This window comes from Symphalangus syndactylus, chromosome 23 (assembly GCF_028878055.3).
Source record: "Symphalangus syndactylus isolate Jambi chromosome 23, NHGRI_mSymSyn1-v2.1_pri, whole genome shotgun sequence".
NCBI lineage: Eukaryota > Metazoa > Chordata > Mammalia > Primates > Hylobatidae > Symphalangus > Symphalangus syndactylus.
Genome location: NC_072445.2, coordinates 67,617,862 through 67,624,236, shown reverse-complemented (window position 1 = coordinate 67,624,236; position 6,375 = coordinate 67,617,862).

The window sequence follows — 6,375 nt, the reverse complement described above, 5'->3', positions numbered from 1 at the left end:
GAGGTTGATGTGAAGTTAGAGAAGGTGTGTGTGATGGCAGAGCAAAGGCAGAGGAGGGAGGCTGCATTCCTTCTTCACTGCCATCAATCCGTGCTGTCCCCTGATGAGATACCCACATTCCCCTAGAGCCTTCCATAATAAATTCCATGCTGACATATCCTGCTTTGTCCCATTGTCTAGATAATGAGGTATCTTTGGTTCTCCTGGCCTTCTCTCAGCTACCTCTGTGCTCTTCCAAGTGAAAATAGGGGAAACTCTTCAAATCTCTCCCACAATGTCCTGGAACCCAGTGAGGCTCCATGAGGATGCCCTGGTACCTTTGAGCCTAAACATCTGTCTTGCTATTTCGACTCTACCGCTGGCACAGCAGGTTGGAGGGTGTCAGTGTGGTTGGGGCTAACGTTTCCCAGGATCCAAGATAGAAACCAGTATGCAGATTTCTGGCTTGTGAAGGTACTCCTAGTTTATCGGCTATGTGGTGTTTGGCTGTAAGTAACAGAAAACCCAACTGAAAGTGACTTTAATAATAAGGGACTTGTGATCTCATACAACAAAAACATTACGTTGGTAGTTGTCAAAACATGGTCTAGTGATGCCTGGAAGTCCCTGAAACCCTTTCAAGGCACTACATGGTCAAAATCATCCATTCCATCTACAAGTTGCAGATGGACTTTAATGTAACAGAGCAGAAGTCAGTGTTTATTTACAAAAAACTTTATTACCAACTGTGTTGTGAATAAAGTTTTATTGGCACACAGCTATACTCATTTGTTCATGCATTGTCTGTGGCTGCTTTTGTGCCACACCAGCAGAGTCCAACAGTTGTGATAGAGACTGTATGGCCCACAAAGTGGAAAATATTTACTATCTGGCCTTTTCCAGAAAAAAAATTGCTGATCTCTGCCATGGTGTATAAATCATTTTTGGAGATAATTTCAGACTCCACATTGCAAATGACCTTTAAGGAACTACCACTTGTTACATTATTAGTGTCATATGAACGAAGAATATCTACAATGATCTGGAAAGACATAAAAATACTGCTCAATTTCCTACTACATATCTGAGTGAAACTAGATTTTTTTTTAATATACTTTGACCAAACCAACATACCAAAACAGATCGAATACAAGAATAGACATGAGGCTGGGCCCGGTGGCTCAGATCTGTGATTCCAGTGCTTTGGAAGGCTGAAGTGGGCGTTTGAAGCCAGGAGTTTGAAACCAGCCTTGTCCCCGTCTTGACAAAGGAAAAAATAAAAATAAACAAGAGCAGACATGAGAATCCAGCTGTGTTGTATTAAGCCAGACATTAATGAGATTTGCAAAAATGTCAAACAATGCCACTTGTCACTATTTCTTGTTTTAGAAAGATATAATTTTTTCACAAAAATATATTTATTATTATATAATTGGTTTATTTTTAATGGATTAATAAATATATATTTAAAATTTCTCTCTGTTTCAATTAATAACATAATAAATACTGATAGATATAACCCACATAAATAAAAGCTTGTTGGGGTCCTCAGTAATTTCAAGAGTATAAAGGGGTCCTGAGACCAAACAGTTTGAGAATCACTGGTGTAGACTTCGCGCAGCTTCAGGACTGGTTCCCACATCATCTCACTGATGCTCTCATGGGCCCAGTTGTTTTGTATCTGTTTACGCCGCCATTCTCAGCATATGGACTTGCTCTCTTAGATAGCAACCCTCCCCCCACCCCACGTGGTACCAAATGGACACACAGAAATGACAGAGAGAAAAAACTGCAGCAACAGTTCCTGGCATCGTAAGTTTCCAAAGGTAGAAAAGGCACTATTTCTTTTTGTCCTTTTTGTCCAAAAAAGTGATTTTTCTTTTTTGTTTTTTTCGAGATGGAGTTTTGCTCTTGTTGCTCAGGCTGGAGTGCAATGGTGTGATCTTGGCTCACTGCAACCTCCGCCTCCTGGATTCAAGCGATTCTCCTGCCTGGGTCTCCCGAGTAACTGGGATTACAGGCATGCACCACCATGCCTGGCTAATTTTTGTATTTTTAGTAGAGATGGGGTTTCACCATGTTGGTTAGGCTGGTCTTGAACTCCTGACCTAGGTGATCCACCCACCTCAGCCTCCCAAAGTGTTGGATTACAGGCGTGAGCCACTGCGCCTGGCCCCACCGATTTTTCAAAAGCAAGGAAAACCTTTTCCAGAACCAGTGTGCTATTTATTTTTACAATAACCCCAAAAAAGGCCTCATTAAGAAGGGTGTATAGGAGTGACTGATACAGGCTGGGTGCGGCTCACACCTGTAATCCTGGTACTTTGAGAGGCTGAGGTACGTGGATTGATTGATCTCAGCCTGGGCAACATGGTGAAACCCTGCCTCTACAAAAAATACAAAAATTAGGCATGCTAATACACTCCTATTGTTCCAGCTACTTGGGAGTCTGATGTGGGAGAATTGCTTGAGCCTGGGAGGTTGAGGCTGCAGTGAACTGTGATTGCACCACTGCACTCCAGCATGGGTGACAGAGCAAGACCCTGTCTCAAAAAAGAGGAAGAAGGAGAAGAAGGAGAAGGAGAAACCAGATCGACTATAAATGACTAGAGAACTGGACAAAATACATGAAACAACTGGTTTTGGTCTTCAGAAAATAGAAACATAATGACTGTAATCTCTGAAGACGGGAAACAATGAGGTGAGCTCTGCAATCCCTCCAGCTTTCTGCCCGAGGAACTTTCTAAGCCATGTGCAGAGAAAAGGCATCCAAGTGGAGCACAGCAGTCTTGTTGAGCGGAGGAGACAGAAACAGGTGTTTGAAGGCTGAGGGGGTTGAGTTTTTAGAGATATGCAAATAAATAGCCCCATAAATATGCATAGTACCCTTGAAGATTTTGGCTGAATGCTGGGTTGTGATGTCCAGGTGAGGTTCTACAAGACTGTGCAAAGAACAACTACCAGGGAAAGAGCACCTCCTGGGTAGTTGTAGCTTGCACAATGCTGCAGACATTTGAGCTCTGGCAGTTACGTGGGGCTATCTTAATGAACACTCAGGGCATTCATTAGAAACCACAGAGAGATCAGCCCTCAAGAACGTAAGTAAAGTAGTGCCAGCATAAAGATGACCGTAGATCCACTCTAGCAGAGCTTAAAAATGGGCCACAGAAGGATCATACTGATAAAACTATGCATGCTGTAAATTAACGGCCTGCAAGAACCAAGTTTAATGCTCATTAAAAGAAGACAACAAAATTCAGATGTTCAACAATGAAACATTCAAAACATCCACGATTCAATCAAAAGATGCTAGACATGCCAAAAAGTAGGAAAATCTGACCCATAATCAGGAGAAAAATCAAGTCAGTAGAAAAACAACCAGAAATGATAGGGGGGAAAATGTAATTATCAGACAAAAATTTTTAAACAGCTAACATAAATATACTAAAGAATTCAAAAAATTGAACACAATGAGGAGATAAATGGTAGATATAAAAATAATATTATGGTATGTTAACTATATCTCAACTAAAAATAAAAAAGATGAAAATTCTAGAGCTGAGACCGGGCGCAGTGGCTCACACCTGTAATTCCAGCACTTTGGGAGGCCTAGGCGGGTGGATCACCTGAGGTCAGGAGTTCAAGACCAGCCTGGCCAATATGGAGAAACCCCGTCTCTACTACAAACACAAAAATTAGCCAGGCATGGTGGTACACACCTGTAATCCCAGCTACTCAGGAGGCTGAGGCAGAAGAATCACTTGAACTCAGGAGGTGGCGGTTGCAGTGAGCCGAGATTATGCCACTGTACTCCAGCCTGGGCAATAGCGTGAGTGAGACTCCGTTTAAAAAAAAAATTCTATGCCGGGAGCGGTGGCTCACGCTTGTAATCCCAGCACTTTGGGAGGCCGAGGTGGGCGGATCACGAGGTCAGGAGATCAAGACCACGGTGAAACCCCGTCTCTACTAAAAATACAAAAATATTAGCCGGGCGTGGTGGCGGGTGCCTGTAGTCCCAGCTACTCGGAGAGGCTGAGGCAGGAGAATGGCGTGAACCCGGGAGGCGGAGCTTGCAGTGAGCTGAGATTGTGCCACCGCACTCCAGCCTGGGCGACAGAGCGAGACTCCGTCTCAAAAAAAAAAAAAAAAAAAAAAAAAAAACAAACAAAAAAAAATTCTAGAGCTGAAAACACATATCTGAAATGAAAATTTTGCTAGATGGTCCTAACAGGGTACTGGACCTAACAGGGTACTGGAGAAAAAAGGTGAAGTTAAAGACATGAAAATATAAATGATCAAATTGAAAGACAGAAAGAAGAAAGAGACTTTTAAAAATGAACATACTGTCAATTCTCTATGAGACAATCTCAACCATACATATAATTAGAATCCCAGGAGAGAGAGGCAGAAAATGTACAAAAAACTGTGGCTAAAATTTTTTTCCAGTTTTGATGATAAATATCAATTCATAGGTCCAAAAATCTCAACAAAGCCTGGCAGGATAAACAGAAAACAGCAACAACAAACTACATCAAGGCAACATAGTCATAGTCATATTGATGAAAACCAGTGGTAAAATCAGGCTATGAATGTCTGCTGAATTCTTACCACAGACCCGGCAAATAAGGGGGCAATGAAACAACATCTAGAAATGCTGAAATCAAGCCCACCTAAAAGTCTCAATCCAGTCACAATGGTCTTCAAAAATGAAGGTGAAATAGGCGTTTGCAGATAATCACGACTTAATTTATCACCAGCAGATCTTACTACAATAAATGTTGAAGTTCTTCAGGCTAAAGAAAACCCATAGTAAAACTCAGATCTACACAAAATAATGAAGATCACTGGAAATGGTAAATATGTGGGTGGATTTTAAAGTGAGCGTGAGGAGAAAAGGGAGTAAAATATACATCTTCAGGCACACCCACCCTCCAAATAGGGTCTAGATCAAACTTGAAGAGCCTAGCTGACACCTCAGCAACTCCAGACTTGCCACCGTGGCTGGCGGTGCTAACATAACTTCCAAGGCTGGAGTCGAGGCTGGCAAGTCCTCCAGGGACCCAGAGATTACCAAAGATGGTGTCGTAGTTCCTAGGTCCTGGAGTCTCCGGGTAACATCTGGACTACAGGCTGCATTGTCTTCTCCATGGCCTGCCTGACAATGGCTTGATCTTGAATCTGGCTCTTATTTCTTTTCTTTTCTTTTTTTTTTTCTGAGACGGAGTTTCGCTCTTGTTGCCTGCTGTAGTGCAGTGGTGCGATCTTGGTTCACTGCAACCTCCGCCTCCCGGGTTCAAGCGATTCTCCTGCCTCAGCCTCCTGAGTAGCTGGGATTACAGCCATGTGCCACCATGCCCGGCTAATTTTGTATTTTTAGTAGCCCAAAGTGCAGGGATTACAGGCGTGAGCCACCGTGCCTGGCCTTTTTTTTCTTTTTTTATGGATTCTTGCTCTTGTCGCCCAGTTACAGTGCAATGGTGGGATTTCAGCTTACTGCTACCTCTGCCTCCTGGGTTCAAGCAATTCTCCTGCCTCAGCCTCCCGAATAGCTGGGATTACAGGCACCTGCTACCAAGCCCAGCTAATTTTTGTATTTTTAGTAGGGACAGGGTTTCACCATGTTGGGCAGGGTGGTCTCGAACTCCTGACCTCAAGTGATCCACCCGCCTCGGCCTCCCAAAGTGCTGGGATTATAGGCATGAGCCACCACGCCCCACCTCTGGCTCTTATTTTAATCAGATTTGGGGGTCCACAAATCCATTCCTGCCCTGTCCCCTAACTTAGAGGCTAGTCCAGAGGTTTTTGCTTGGTGACATATGGGGGAAGGAGAGAAGCACCAGTCAGTCTTCCCGTACTGCCAGTGTTTAGGCCCTATGGGGGTTACGACATTGCGTTCAATTCCTTCCTTAGGCAGCTTTCACTCCACATTGCGTCATGTCTGCTATGTACACTATGAGCTTCAGACTACTGGGTTTCACTTTTTTCCTTAACTTGGCCACCGTGGGAGTCTTAAGAAAATGTGTTATGTTAATGAAGCATATGCTGAAAGTGCTAGCCCAGTGCAGCCACCACGATGATTCACACATGACCTAGAAAACTGATTGAACCAGTTAGCCTCCTTGATTTCAGTTCCTGGCCCTTCTTGTCTGTCCTTCCCATCATCAACAGATTTTCCTTTGCAAGCCATCGCTCTACGTTATAGACTGAATGTTGTATCCCCCCGAAATACATACGTTTAAATCCTAACCTCCAAAGTGATAGTCCTAGGAGATAGGGTCTTTGGAAGGTGATTAGATCATGGGGGTGGAACCCCCATAAAGGGGATTAGTGTCCTTATAAAACATAAACCTGGGAACTCTCTTGTCCGGGTCTTTCCACCATGTGAGGACACAAGGA